The following is a 14,661-nucleotide window of genomic DNA, read 5'->3' as shown; positions in this document are numbered from 1 at the left end:
TGATTTCTAGGCTCTTTCTATTGGTTTTTGCATTGAGATTTATTTTAGGTAAACCGCCTTCAGTGCTTATATGGAAGGCAGGCTATAATCACACCATTGTGAAAATTAATTTTTTTAAAAAAACAAACAAACACAGATGTAGAAATTATTAGCTATGGCAATGGGTGAATCTCCTATAGAGTTGAAAGGGGCTTTTAAATCGTTTGTCTGCTTTGAATAGTGTTCAGAAAAGAAAAGTCCCTTTGAACACGCCCTGCATATTGAGTCTTAATATTTATGCAGCAGTTCTTGTTGGCTCGCGTCCATCGTTGAGCCACTAGCTGAACAGCAGAGCACGTGCGTTGCATGCAAAAGGTCCTAGGTTTAATCCCCGACATCTCCAGTTAAGGGAGCTTAGATAACGGGGCTGGGAAAGACATTTTGCCTGAGACCTTGGCAGTTGGATAAGACTGTACTGGGCTCAGTGGACCAGTGGTCTGAATCAGTATAAGGCAGCTTCTTACGGACTGTAGATCATGCTTCGAATGCAGACGATTCCAAGTTAAAACCCCTGAAATTTCCAGGTAGGACAAGAAACCCTGTAGATCAGGCATAGGCAAACTTGGCCCTCCAGCTGTTTTGGGACTACAACTCCCATCACCCCTAGCTAACAGGACCAGTGGTCAGGGATGATGGGAATTGTAGTCCCAAAACATCTGGAGGGCCGCGTTTGCCTATGCCTGCTGTAGATGTTGAAGCTAGCCACCCGTCGGGAGAACACACCCACATGTTGGAGGGACTCTGAATAACCTTCCCCAACATTGTGAGGATGGACCTACGCGTCTGATAGACATTTGCTATACCATCTTCATCATTATACTGAACATTATTTGGCACTTTGTATTTTTGCACTTTGCTATTGCACTTTGTACTTGCACTTTATGATTTAAAGCATATATAGGTTTGCCTCTGATGAAATATTTATAAATGCCCTTTGCATTAAGATATTGTAAGTTTAGTTTCATGTTTATGCTATTCTTCCAGTGATATTCACAGTTTTGTATTTTTTCTGAGGTAGATGTTGTGATGGCTGCCGACTTGGACTGCTTTAAAGGGGGATTAGCCAAGTTAATGGAGGAAAGGGCTACAAGGGGCTACTTGTCTGTGCTACCTGCAACATCCGAAGTCCTATATTCCTCTGAATATCGGACACAGAGGAACATGAGAAGGGAGAGTGCTGTTCGGCTCATGTCCTACCTGCAGGCTTTCCATAGGAACCTGGTAGACCATTGTGAGAACAGGATGCTGGACTAGATAGGCTTTTAACTTGCTTGGCAGGACTGCTGTGATGTATCCTGGAGAACAGTGGTGGAGAGCCTTTGGCCCGCAGGATTAACTTGGCCCGCCAGGGATCCCCAAAACCACACCCACCCATCCTGTGCCAGACATCAAGCGTGACAGCAGGTGTGCAGCAGGTACAGACGTGGCTCCAAAGGAGCGATCAGGAGCTTAAAGTGAGCTCCCATTCATTCCTTTTCCTGAAGTGAGGTCAATGTTCAAAATTAGCCAGGTGCCAGGCACATTTTTCTACTGGCACGGGTCCAATTGCAACTACAGTGGTACCTTGATTTACAACCATAATCTGTTCCGGAGGGGCCTCCCCCCCCCCAAAAAAAAATTTGTTTGTAATCCAAAAGAAATGGGTTGTAATCCAAAATGTTCGCAAACCAGGACACGCACTTTCGGGTTTGACGTGTTTGTAATCCAAAATGTATGCAAACCAGACTGTTTGCAAACCAAGGTACCACTGTACATGGTTGGCGACCACAGTTTATAAGCCTTGGGCTCAGTGAATGGACATTCTATTGTGGCGACTGCAACCTAGATTCACAGTGCCATTTGGCACCTAGCTTAAATACCTGAGTTTCTAATAATGAATGAGGTGTGCTCCCACTGCCCTTTCAAAGCTGAAACCTTTGCACCAAGCGTAGGTCCGGCAACACCCCTTGGGCTGCTGTTCCTAAGTGCCTGACACCCAGCTGGCCATCATGCACTTCTGAACCCTGTGCGAGGGATTTTGACAACACCACCTGCCAATCACGCAATGCGGTCATAATGACATGTGGTTGGCAGATGGGTTGTCCCACCCATCTGCAGTGTTGACCCACAGGGGCCAAGCGATTTAAAGATCTAGCCCCTGGAGGCAGCAAGGTTCCCCACTCCTGCTGGGGAGCCACCATCAGACAACGTAAACAGTACTGAATTAGACCAATAGCTTGCTTCACTATCTGCCAGCTTCCTGGGGTCACGTGGTCTCTTGACATCCAGAAGCAGGCTTTCTTTTGGGTCTGAAAGTTAATGTAAAAAAAAAAACCCAAAACGCAACAACATTCGTCTGAGAATTAAATTGTCACCCCACCTGGAGTGGGGTGAAACTCACTCTGGGGATTTTTCTTAAAGAAGTAGGAGGGTTTTGAAAATGCGCTGAATGTGCAAGTATGAATAAAATCTGCACTTGTCTGATTTGATAAAGACCCCTTCACTCTTTCTCCGTTTAAATGCCCCTAAGGGACACTGTCAGAATGATGTCAGAAAGCAGCCAACCAATTTACTGTACTGCTTCTCGAGGAGGGAAAGGAACGAGAGAGGAAATATATTTCAGATCTTCTGGCAAGTAAGGCCCAGGGCAGCAATCCTCCTCCTGCTGCTTCTTTCTCTCCTCAGGTTTTCTTTTTTTCCTGCGAGGAGAGAGGTGCGTGGTTGTGTTATTTTGAAAGAAAGAGAGACCCCCTTCTAAAGCAGGGAAGAGTCGTAGCTCAGTGGTAGGATATCTGCTTGGCATGCAGAAGGTCCCAGGGTAAGGCTGGGAAACACTTCTGTCTGAAACCCTGTCAGAGTGGGCAACGTGACTTGGCATTAGGTGCCTTCTAGTAATAGAATCAACAATGAAAATAATTGCAATAGAACTTGGGGTCACCCAATGAAATAGGTTTGCTACTATTTTAAGATAGGTCAATGAAATAATATTTCATCCAGCACATAAGTAATAACTTCTTACACTTCCGCAGAATGTGGGATGTGTAGCAGTTTAGGACCAAACTGCACACAATGCTAGTCACATTTTTAAATACAGTATTGACTCAAAAAGCAGAGACATCACCTTGCCAACAAAGGTCCATATAGTTAAAGCCATGGTTTTCCCAGTAGTGATGTATGGAAGTTAGAGTTGGACCATAAAGAAGGCTGATCGCCGAAGAATTGATGCTTTTGAATTATGGTGCTGGAGGAGACTCTTGAGAGTCCCATGGACTGCAAGAAGATCAAACCTATCCATTCTGAAGGAAATCAGCCCTGAGTGCTCCCCAGAAGGACAGATCTTGAAGCTGAGGCACCAATACTTTGGCCACCTCATGAGAAGAGAAGACTCCATGGAAAAGACCCTGATGCTGGGAAAGATTGAGGGCACAAGGAGAAGGGAACGACAGAAGACGAGATGGTTGGACGGTGTTCTCGAGGCTACCAACATGAGTCTGACCAAACTGCGGGAGGCAGTGAAAGACAGGAGTGCCTGGCATGCTCTGGTCCATGGGGTCACGAAGAGTCGGACACGACTGAACGACTGAACAACAACAACATTGACTCAAATGTAATGCACACCTTTTTTTTGCCAAACTACATTGCAAAAATTAAGGTGCACATTAGATTGTTGTAGTCGTTCAGTCGTGTCCGACTCTTCGTGACCCCATGGACCAGAGCACGCCAGGCACCCCACTGCCTCCCGCAGTTTGGCCAAACTCATGCCAGTCGCTTCGAGTCTCTTGTCGCCAGTCACTTCGAGTCACACATTAGATTAGATTCGCATAAATACAGCAAGTGTGATTAACCTGGCTGCTTTTATTTCAAGGGAAGAGCAGCCACTGCGGCCTGTCCTACTGTCTGAAACAGACTCCCAGTTTGGACTGACACCTGAAAACAGTTCCTTCTTGCCTGCTTTTGGCCCCCAAGCATTGTGTTTTTGGCAAACAGCAACTTTGTGGGGGAAATAGGACCCGGATGTAGATTGGTAGCACGTTATGATGTAGAAATATCTCGAAAGGTGCCTACATATCTCCTTTATTTTGCTTAGCATTTTCACTGTCTTAAGCATGGAGATTTCTTGAGTTATGTTCCTCCGGAGGCTGGTACTTGAATGCAATGATATTTACGTTTTAAAAGCCAAGAACACGTTTTTTGTTTTGGCCGCTGTAACATATTGCTCCAATTTAATGCTATGTGACAGCAGAGATGCATTCACTGCTACTTTTATAATTGCATAGTGGAGTGAGAAATTTGGTTTGCCAACAGTGGTGGCTTATTTAATGGCAGTGGGAGCACAAATGAATTTTTACTGTATAATTTTGTACAAAACATTAAGGTACCGTACTTCAGATGTGACCTATTATTTCCTGGCCTGAGTCTCTCCTGGTTGCCATGCTTTCCTGTCTGCCTATCGACTTTCCGCAGAAAAAGAGCTGCATTCTGAATTCACGCTGTTTATCAATACTTGTATGCTAATATTCATGATCAAGAATCAGCTACTCTCGCCCCCCTGCCCCCAGGCATCGATCACAAGTCCCAAATAAAGGAGCCAGATTGCTGGCCGAGGTTCCATTTAGCACTCACATAACCTGGGGGACACGGGTGGCGCTGTGGGTTAAACCATAGAGCCTAGCGCTTGCTGATCAGAAGGTCGGCGGTTTGAATCCCCGCGACGGGGCGAGCTCCCATTGCTCGGTCCCTGCTCCTGCCAACCTAGCAGTTCGAAAGCATGTCAAAGTGCAAGTAGATAAATAGGTACCGCTCCATCAGGAAGGTAAATGGCGTTTCCATGCGCTGCTCTGGTTCTCCAGAAAGTGGCTCAAGTCATGCTGGCCACATGACCCGGAAGCTGTACGCCGGCTCCCTCGGCCATTAAAGCGAGATGAACGCTGCAGCCCCAGAGTTGTCCACGACTGGACCAAACAGTCAGGGGTCCCTTTACAGGTAAAGGGACATTTACCTTTACCTTAACCTGTTTAAAATCAGTTGTAATGGTTGACATTAACATATACCTTCCAACATTTCTCCAATGAAAATAGGGACGTCCTTTTCTCCTATTATTATGATTATGATAAACACTCCACCTATCTGACTGGGTTGCCCCAGCCACTCTGGGCAGCTCCCACCGTATATAAAAACATAATACAACATTGAACATTTAAAAACATCCCTATACAGGGCTGCCTTCAGATGTCTTTTCAAGGTTGTAGAGTTACTTTATTTCCTTGGCCCAAGAGTCACATAACTCCATACCCTCCAACATTTCTCTGATGAAAATAGGGACATCCTAAGGAAAAGTGGGACATTCCAGGATCAAATCAGAAACTGTGATGGCTTCTGTAAATTTGGGACTGTCCTTTGAATATAGGGACACTTGGAGGGTCTGTTGACATTCAAAATCTGAAATGACCCAGGCCCCAAATATCTGAAAGATGGTCTCCATCCTTACCCATTTCCTCAGGTGTTATGATCTGCAGATCTGCAGATCATGTTCGTTCCACCACTTCAGGAGGGTGTGGGATGGCAGCCCATGAGATCACTTTCTCTGTGGCAGCCCCTAAATTGTGGAACAGCCTCCCCACAGACATGCACCTAGCATCTTCACTGAACAGCTTTGCATTTTTGGAAAAACAGAAGAACACAGTCTCCTGCTTGTGCTTCAGGAGAGGAGAGAGGGAGACGGAGGCTGGTAACAGCAAACCCAAGGGCAGACTAAAACTCCCATCTGCCTCAGCCACATAGGCAATGGTCAGGGATAATGGGACTTTCAATCCGGCAACATCTGGAGGGCACCAAAACATAGAAATGGGGAAAGAAGAATGCACAGGCCTGAGGCTCACACATGCAACACCAGATGAGGCTCATGGGTGTAAGACTAAACTTCACTTAGCGTTACATCTGAACCAAGGCCAGTTCATATGAAATTCCAAGGCTTTCCCCCAAAGTGGAAAGCAAAATAAATACTAGAAACAAACACACACAAGCGGTCTTGGAGAACAGGTCTACCATTTTGGATTGACCAATATGGTTACTGAGTGTTGAGACCTGGGTAGACCTGGCACCTGTGTATCTACATCCCCTACCCCCAATGAAAAGCCCTTCTTTTTATAGGCAACATCTTGGAACGTGAATGGGAAGGATGATGATAATATGACTCTGCTGGATTGTTTATTTTTTGCTGCTTATCCCCCTCCCCGTACCTTTAAAATACGGTATAAGAAGATTCTGGGGGGGGGGGGTGTCTCGCCATTTGCTAAGCTAGTTTCACTTGGTCTGCTGAACGTAGCTGTGTTGTTGTTTAGAAAAAGCGAATAACGATTTGTCAGCTCTGCGCTGGTGGATAGGAGTGCTGAGGTATTTCCCTCCCTCCCTCTTCCCCGAAAGTGGCAGAATATCAAATATTTATGCAAGTAGACTATTTTGCGAGTGCATTCTGGTCATTTTATGTGACTAGGTCGAACAGAATGCCTGGGGAAGCTGTCAGGGGTGTGTGAGCGTGTAAGAGAGAGAGAGAGAGAGAGAGAGAGAGAGAGAGAGAGAGAGAGAAGCTCTCTTTCCCATAATGCACTGAGATTTGATCAATCAAAGTCAGTGTTGCCAGATGCTCACTCACATGAGCTTTTTTTCTTTCCCATAATGAAGCCATGGAAGCTCTTGAGGAAGCAGGAGTTCCATCTGATTGGGTATTGGGCAGCTCTTCTCCATTTTCTGCCAGCTACTTTGGGGGAAAAAATACTGTCCCTCCAAGCTACTATCTTATTTAGCTGTGCTATTTTGCTCTGTAGCCAAAATTAGAAAAATATCAGCAGAAGGCAGGGAGTTTAAAAATCTTCATGGCAACAATTGCATCATGAACCACCCTGTGTTGATGGCAAATGGAGTATTTTGCTTCTTGTAGAATCCTGACAATTTAACTATAATAATAATAATAATAATAATAATAATAATAATAATAATAATAATAATAATATAAATAGGCTTACAGCCTAGTGAGGCAGTGTAGTTGAGATATAGGTGTGAAATTGAACAGACTATCTGTGTATGTGTATGTAAGCTAATGCTTAGAAACCTAAATCAAAACTGAGGGTTCGTGCAAATTAGGTTATGACGTGCGAACTGCCTTGTATTTGTCTATGATTCTATTTATTTGTTTATTTAAAACTATCAGTATCACTCCAGGACACCTCTGTGAGGCATCAAAGTCGCCTGTGGGCATAAAAAGTCACTACCAATCAAATACAGAAATTTCAAAACAAAATGACTAAGACAATTTCCAATAGAAAAAGATAGTGGTTGTCTCAGCATGGATGTCATTCAATGATCTCACATAAACTCTTTTTCCGGTAAAATTCTGTGGAGTGTTGGTAATAGGGGACGGTTTGGCTCTGTTCAGACATGCATAGTTTAGCATTCTGAGAATGAACTGTGGCAAGCCTTTGGCTCTTGTGTTCCTTCTCTCTCCTCTCTCCTTCATGCAGGATGGGAGGTGATGTGACTCTCCCACTTCTGGTTTGGAAGAAACTTCAGTTTCCTATTGCTTCTGAATTTGGGAAACTGGCTTAGCCTAAACTATGGTTAGTTAAAACACACCAGAATCAAACTGTGGTTTCACATCCTGTTCATTTTTTAAAAAACTAACCATAGGTAAACTAAATGAGCGTCCTGAGATTGGGGGTAATGGAAGGCAGCAAAATTGAAACCATCAGCTTCCGGTCTTGCTCTCTCACACAAGGAGGAGGAAGAGGGGAGAGTATGTGAGCTTAATGTTCACTTTGGCTCATTCTTTGCAATGTTGGAACCTCCTTGTTTAGCATTATGCCTAAACTGGGCCTTTATGTTACCTAATCACACAGAATCCCAAACCGGATTGCCGGGAAAAATATCAACAACCTCAGATATGCTGATGATACAACCTTGATGGCAGAAAGTGAGGAGGAATTGAAGAACCTTTTAATGAGGGTGAAAGAGGAAAGCGCAAAATATGGTCTGAAGCTCAACATCAAAAAAACTAAGATCATGGCCACTGGTCCCATCACCTCCTGGCAAATAGAAGGGGAAGAAATGGAGGCAGTGAGAGATTTCACTTTCTTGGCTTCCATGATCACTGCAGATGGTGACAGCAGTCACGAAATTAGAAGACGCCTGCTTCTTGGGAGAAAAGCAATGACAAACTAGTGATGTATGGAAGTGAGAGCTGGACCATAAAGAAGGCTGATCGCCGAAGAATTGATGCTTTTGAATTATGGTGCTGGAGGAGACTCTTGAGAGTCCCATGGACTGCAAGAAGATCAAACCTATCCATTCTGAAGGAAATCAACCCTGAGTGCTCACTAGAAGGACAGATCCTGAAGTTGAGGCTCCAGTACTTTGGCCACCTCATGAGAAGAGAAGACTCCCTGGAAAAGACCCTGATGTTGGGAAAGATGGAGGGCACAAGGAGAAGGGGACGGCAGAGGATGAGATGGTTGGACAGTGTTCTCGAAGCTACTAACATGAGTTTGGCCAAACTGCGGGAGGCAGTGAAGGATAGGCGTGCCTGGCGTGCTCTGTTCCATGGGGTCACGAAGAGTCGGACACGACTGAATGACTGAACAACAACAACAACAACAAATCACACAGAACTGACTCCCCAGAAGAGACGAAAGATGCCCAGGGTGGTTTAAAGCAGCACACCATATTCATATACTTGACTACAACCTGTTTAATTTTAAAAAAGCAATGTAAAAACTGTACCTAGCTTAATCAAGCTGAACATAACAGATGCAAACTATGTTCCATTTCAATGTCACTTAATCTTAGAACCTTTTCCAGCTGTCTCTACGGTGTCAATTTTACCCTAAGAATTTCTACTGATTGAAACAGCTACATTTAAAATGTACAGCTCGGGAACGCCGAGGGCCACTCTGAGATTATATGCAGCGCTGATGAATATTTATAAGGTGTATACATAACCTTCAAAATTCCTTTGTCTTGAAAAACTCTGCAGATTACACACAATCTGCCACTCTAAACGTCTCTGTCACTGCCCTCGTTTTGTGGGAATCTGAGTAACGTCCACATAACACTCACGACATTATTGAGTTAGCGATAGCTAGGTAATGTTTTAAAGGTAATTAGAGGGATCGCTTCATGCTCAGATGAGTGCTCAATCAAAAACAACAACAGCTTTGACATTCTCACTTGGATAAGCTTCGAGTTGAGTTTGGGTTTGTACCCAAATAAGCTTTGACAGCATATCTGGGGAGGGAAGCTATGCCAACAACATCACGTGCACACACAACAATGTAAAGCAGAAACCTTGATATTGATAAAGAAGCAGATACAAAGATGCATGTTTGATGAGCTCAGTGGGTTACGATAAAGAAGAGATTTGAGCTGGAAGATAGTATTTGGCTAAAGCAGAGCTGTTTGAAGACATCTGGTGCCTGAGGCAGAAAATCCAAGCAGTTTCTCCCAGGGTGATGAATATGTCAGAAAACCCAAACAATGGAAGAACTCGTCGGATGAGGCACCTAGCAAGTGTAACTAACTAGCTAACTATATATATATATATATATATATATATATATATATATACACATACACACACACACACACACATATATATATATATATATATATATATATATATATATATATATACACACACACACACACACACACACACACATGACTGTCCATTCATAGTGCTGCACAACACCCGAAATCTCCTGCCTGAGCTGGACCACCTCATCCTGCCTAATGGTAGGGTCAGCTGTGAAAATGCACAGACTCTTTGAGCAGTGGCCAGCCTGGCCAAATGTGTCAGCCGTTATGTCCAAAGTATGTGACAGGCATAACTCCTCGGACGTACCGGTACTATAATACATATACAGACTCCTGGGTCTTGGAATGGTTTTCTGCATTGCCTGCTGATGAGCCACCTACTGGGAAGAGGCATGCTGCAGAAATGTCCCTAGACTGCCACAAACTGATGCTTGCTGTGCTGCTTGTGGCACCTGTCAGTCACCCATGGTTTAGCTGGATTTCTTCACCTGTCTTCTCTTGAAACCCGAATCACAGCATGTCTTAAGATTACAAACCTAGAAGCGCAAGTTAAGCATAAGTTTGATGGAATGCAACTAAATTAAAACTACTACAGCCTCTTGCTGAACCATATTTGTGATGAAACAGCACAACTGGAAGTGTCTTGCAACGTTTCCAGGTAAGGATTGGGCACACATCAAATTCAGTGTTTTGTTTTGCTGTGGGAAGGAATTACCGGTAGTTCCTTGAACTAATTTTCTTTCTTATGGAGTAGCCTTCAGCAACGGGTATCATCTAGGATGGCCACATGCAGTGGAGCAGGGGTAGTCAAACTGATTCCCTCTAGATGCTGTTGAATTTCAACTGACATCAGCCCCAGCCAGCATGGCTAATGGTCAAGGGATGACCGAACTTGCAATCCAGCAACATCTGAAGAGGGCCATGTTGGCTTACCCCTGCACCTGTTCCACATTTTTCTCCAGGCAGGGTTCTCGTGCTTTGCCCAGCTGTGTGGAAGACAGAAATGCAACAGGCAGAATGTTTCAATCCCACCCTTTGTACCAGGAAAGTAAGTTTTGCCTGTAGAATTTTTGCCTGCCTTTTATGTCTCACCGGGATGTGGGGAGGGGGGATTTGAAACCTTTGCCTCCAACTCTCCCCTTGTTGTTTTCTTCTTGGTTGAACCGAAACTTTAGGATCCTAATGGCAAACATCCCTCCCCCCCCCCAAATCTTTTCCCTGTGAAACTTTGTAAAATCTGATGTATATTAATGGCATCAGTGTTTGAATGATAAAGAGAAAAATGGGAGCTAGATAGAAATTCCAGTGTAATTCTCAACCCCCACCTCTTGAGTCCCTGTTAGGATCCTCACTCTCCAGACATCTAAAATACTGTAATTAAGTAAATCAGCCTCAAATGTATAAAGCACGGGTCCCCAAACTAAGGCCCGGGGGCCGGATGCGGCCCAATCGCCTTCTAAATCCGGCCCGCGGATGGTCCGGGAATCTGTGTTTTTACATGAGTAGAATGTGTCCTTTTATTTAAAATGCATCTCTGGGATATTTGTGGGGCATAGGAATTCGTTCATTTTTTTTCTCCAAAATATAGTCCGGCCTCCCACAAGGTCTGAGGGATAGTGGACTGGCCCCCTGCTGAAAAAGGTTTCTGACCCCTGGTATAAAGGATATGAGTATTGGATGGCGTGGTATAAATGATTAATCTCAAGAGGTGTCCAGAGCACTGTCTAGTCCTGTTATGGCTGGGCCAGGGAGGTAATCAATGCCTCCTTGAGGGTTGGTTCCTGCCTACTTGAAGGAGGCAGTGGTAAACCACTCAAGAAAGAGGCCTTTTCTGTGGTGGCTCCCGGCTTGTAGAATGCTCTCCCTAGGGATGCTCGTCTGGTGCCGTCGTTGCATATCTGTGACTAATTAAACAATCTGTGTCCTTTTAAACTGGGGGGGAGTATTATTTATGTTTGTAACTGTGTTACATATTTTTGTGTTTCTCGATTATAAACTGCCTTGTGATCTTGAGATGAAGGGCGATACACAAATTAATAAATGATAAAAATAATTAATGAATAGGGCTGAAAGACACAACTCCAGTGTTGTCCATGTGCCATGTCTGCTTCCTACTCTTAATATCTGATTTGGGAACAGCTTCTCATTCATTTTTTTTTTAAATTATGCACTACTCTGCTCAGGCTTTGAAAATTCATCCAGATGACCTCAGTTCACCCTGGTTTCAGGCTGGCTCTCATTAGGAGGCAAAACATTTTCTTGCCAGGAGAAGCGCATTGGCATGCTTCACACAGTCGTTTGAGGAGAAGCCAACGCATTAGGCAGTTCCATGAGAAGGGCGCCTTCCTAAAGCAGACAGTGCCACTCTGCTGGAATGCTAACTGGCTTTTTAGGTCATCTACAACTGAGCCATCGCCAACCCGGTCCCTTCAAGATTCTTTGGACTCTCATCAGCCCAGATCCCATTCATGTACAGTCATACCTCGGGTTACGGCCGCTTTAGGTTGCGTTTTTTCAGTTTAAGAACGTGGCAAACCCGGAAGTAAACACTGCATGTGCAGAAGCACTCTATCGTGCTTTGCGCATGTGCAAAACCGCCACTCTGGTTGCAGACTTTTTGAGGTGCGAATGGCACCCCGGAACAGATCGTGTTCGCAACCAGAGGTACCACTGTGTAACATTATTTGCACCTAGAGAACAGTGTGAAGGGTTCTAATGCCTCTTTGCTGAAGCTTAAGTTAAGCTAGGTTTGTTTTTCACAGAGATACCTCGCTATTGAGTGCAAATTATGTTCTCTTCAGCCACCTATACACATAAGAGAGAATTAGACATGTTGCTTTTTTTTTAAGGATTGTTGTGAGGATAGGAGCGGGTTGGGGGAAGAACTGTACTCATCCTTGATGGAGGATATAAAATATATTTTATATCCTGTTATGTTCCCATTTACCTCTGGCTTCTGAGAATTTCAGCAGGCATTGCCCCCACCATACACTTTCTAACATAAAGATTTGAAACATGTGCTTTTCAAACGGAAACCAAAATTTCCAAGAAACTGAATCCAGCTCATGCCATGTCCTTCGTTTCTCCCTTCCCGGCATTCCTGTGGAATCACAGCATACAGCCTTGAGTGTAGGAACCTGTGTTCTATATTGGGCATCCTTTAAAACACCACAATTTTGAGCAGCATTTGGGAGGCGGTGGGCAGAACTGACTACAATGTGACCCAGTAAAAGCTTTTAAGAGCCGATGCAAAATGCATGAGCACGCCAGCCACAAACAGTTATTTTGTACTGCTTTCCTGGAAGAGAGAGAAAATCTCGGTACCGTGTGTGTCGTGTGGGTGGGTGTGCTCTGTTGCTCCTTTACAAAAGGTGCTTGCTTGAAAAGCTTTAGATCTGCACCATCCAAGCTCTTGCTCTGCCTGATTGTCCTCACTTCCCCTTCTGTTGCCTGTGTGGAAGAGTGTGTGTGTGTGTGTGTGTGCCCTGGCATACTGAACGTTCCCTCAGGACGCTGGGATCCTCTGCAGTGACCTAGTTTCGTTCCGTACAGTGATGAAGAGTTCAGCACCAGGCCCAGCCTGGGATTTTACCGCATGGGTCTCCTGGAAGGAGAAAGCCAATAATCCGTTGCCTCAGCAGAGTCACTGCCGCTCTCGTGTTGTGAGGAGGGCTGCTGCTGTTGGGCAATAGGCCTCTCCGCGAATCGATCTCCTAGCATTTTCCTCATGAAACTACTTACACTTGGTTTCCCTTGCCAATTCGACTATTTATTTATAAAACTAACTGTAGTATTGTGAGATGCCTTGTACTGCCCTTTTGAGGGTGCAAGGAACCTCTCAGTTTCACGAAACAACACAATAAACGGTTTTAAATGATAAAGCTACCAGTTCTCTATCTCCAGGTCTCCAGCTGTTGCTGGACTACAACTCCCATCGTCCCTGACTGCTGGTCCTGCTAGATAGAGATGATGGGAATTGCAGTCCAACAACAGTTTGGGACCCAAGTTTGAGAAACACGGCTAGAAGAAGAAACCAATTGCAGCCGAATGTTTCATTGCAAAGTTGTTATTTGTGCAAGCTGCCTTAGGAGTGTTGCAGTCTTTAAAGGCGACTTGGGAATGCTTGTTATAATAATAACAGGGTTTATTTCTGATCGAAGAAAAGGAAGAAGGGATAGAACAGAAATGCGAACATACACGGATATAAGCATATATTTAACATATGATATCCATACTCTGCAAAGAAAGAAAGCTACCACCGTTAAAATGATAAGAACACTGTTTCCTTTTTCACTGCACCGCCTGCATCTTAACTTCTCTTCAATATGGAGGAGGATCTCATTACATCAGAAAATACCCTTGTGCAATGGGTTGTCTGCAACACTGCAGGTGTTCCACTTACGCAATGGGATTTTCTCTTCTTCTCTCCCACCCCCTCCAAAATCTGCTCTGGGGGTCGTCGTCCCCCAACCTCTAGGGCAGATTTGAGGGGGGGGGGGGTTTCAGGGAAGAGGTGAGCAGGGAGAAGTTCCATTGCAGAAGGGGCAGTCTGCGAATGTAACAACAATGTTGGAAAATATCCAGTATGTCTGCCTTAAATGTGAATTGCAAAATTACAATGGTAATGGGCGGTGGTAATTGCCCGATAAATCAGTTGGGATTCCTCTTCCCAGTTTCCCAGGTTTGGGGGCAAGTAATTTGAATTGTAACAAGATTTGGCATTTCCTTCTCAGAATAGGAACGTGACTCTCATTTGCAGCTTCCCTCAAATTGTAAGGGCTCATCCTGTCAAAGGTTGACAGTTACGTTCGTTGCATTCCATGTGGAATGAGGCTAATATACTAATTTTTCCATATCCAGGACCTTATTTAGCATCAAAGTGTCGGCTCTGGGGTGTATTATTAGTCGCTTGTGTGTTCAGCCACAAAGTAAATCTGCTTCAGGCTAGGAAGAAAAAAATCTAGCATGAAAGAACAATAGTCTCTAAATCCTTAAGTGTCCTCCTGCGTATTTGCCATTATATAGAAGATGAAAAGGAACCTGAAGGCTTCAGGCCCA

General features: G+C 44.4%; 1 protein-coding gene across 8 annotated transcripts in view; it reads left to right on the top strand.

Moving 5' to 3' along the window:
- The window catches only part of TNIK (TRAF2 and NCK interacting kinase), a 272,940-nt gene that overhangs the window by 123,266 nt on the left and 135,013 nt on the right, over positions 1-14,661 (top strand). The gene's annotated exons all lie outside the window — the stretch shown is intronic.

The sequence above is a fragment of the Lacerta agilis genome, chromosome 5 (genome assembly GCF_009819535.1).
Source record: "Lacerta agilis isolate rLacAgi1 chromosome 5, rLacAgi1.pri, whole genome shotgun sequence".
NCBI lineage: Eukaryota > Metazoa > Chordata > Lepidosauria > Squamata > Lacertidae > Lacerta > Lacerta agilis.
Note: the sequence above shows the minus strand (reverse complement) of the source record. Positions and strands in the feature narration are given on the sequence as shown.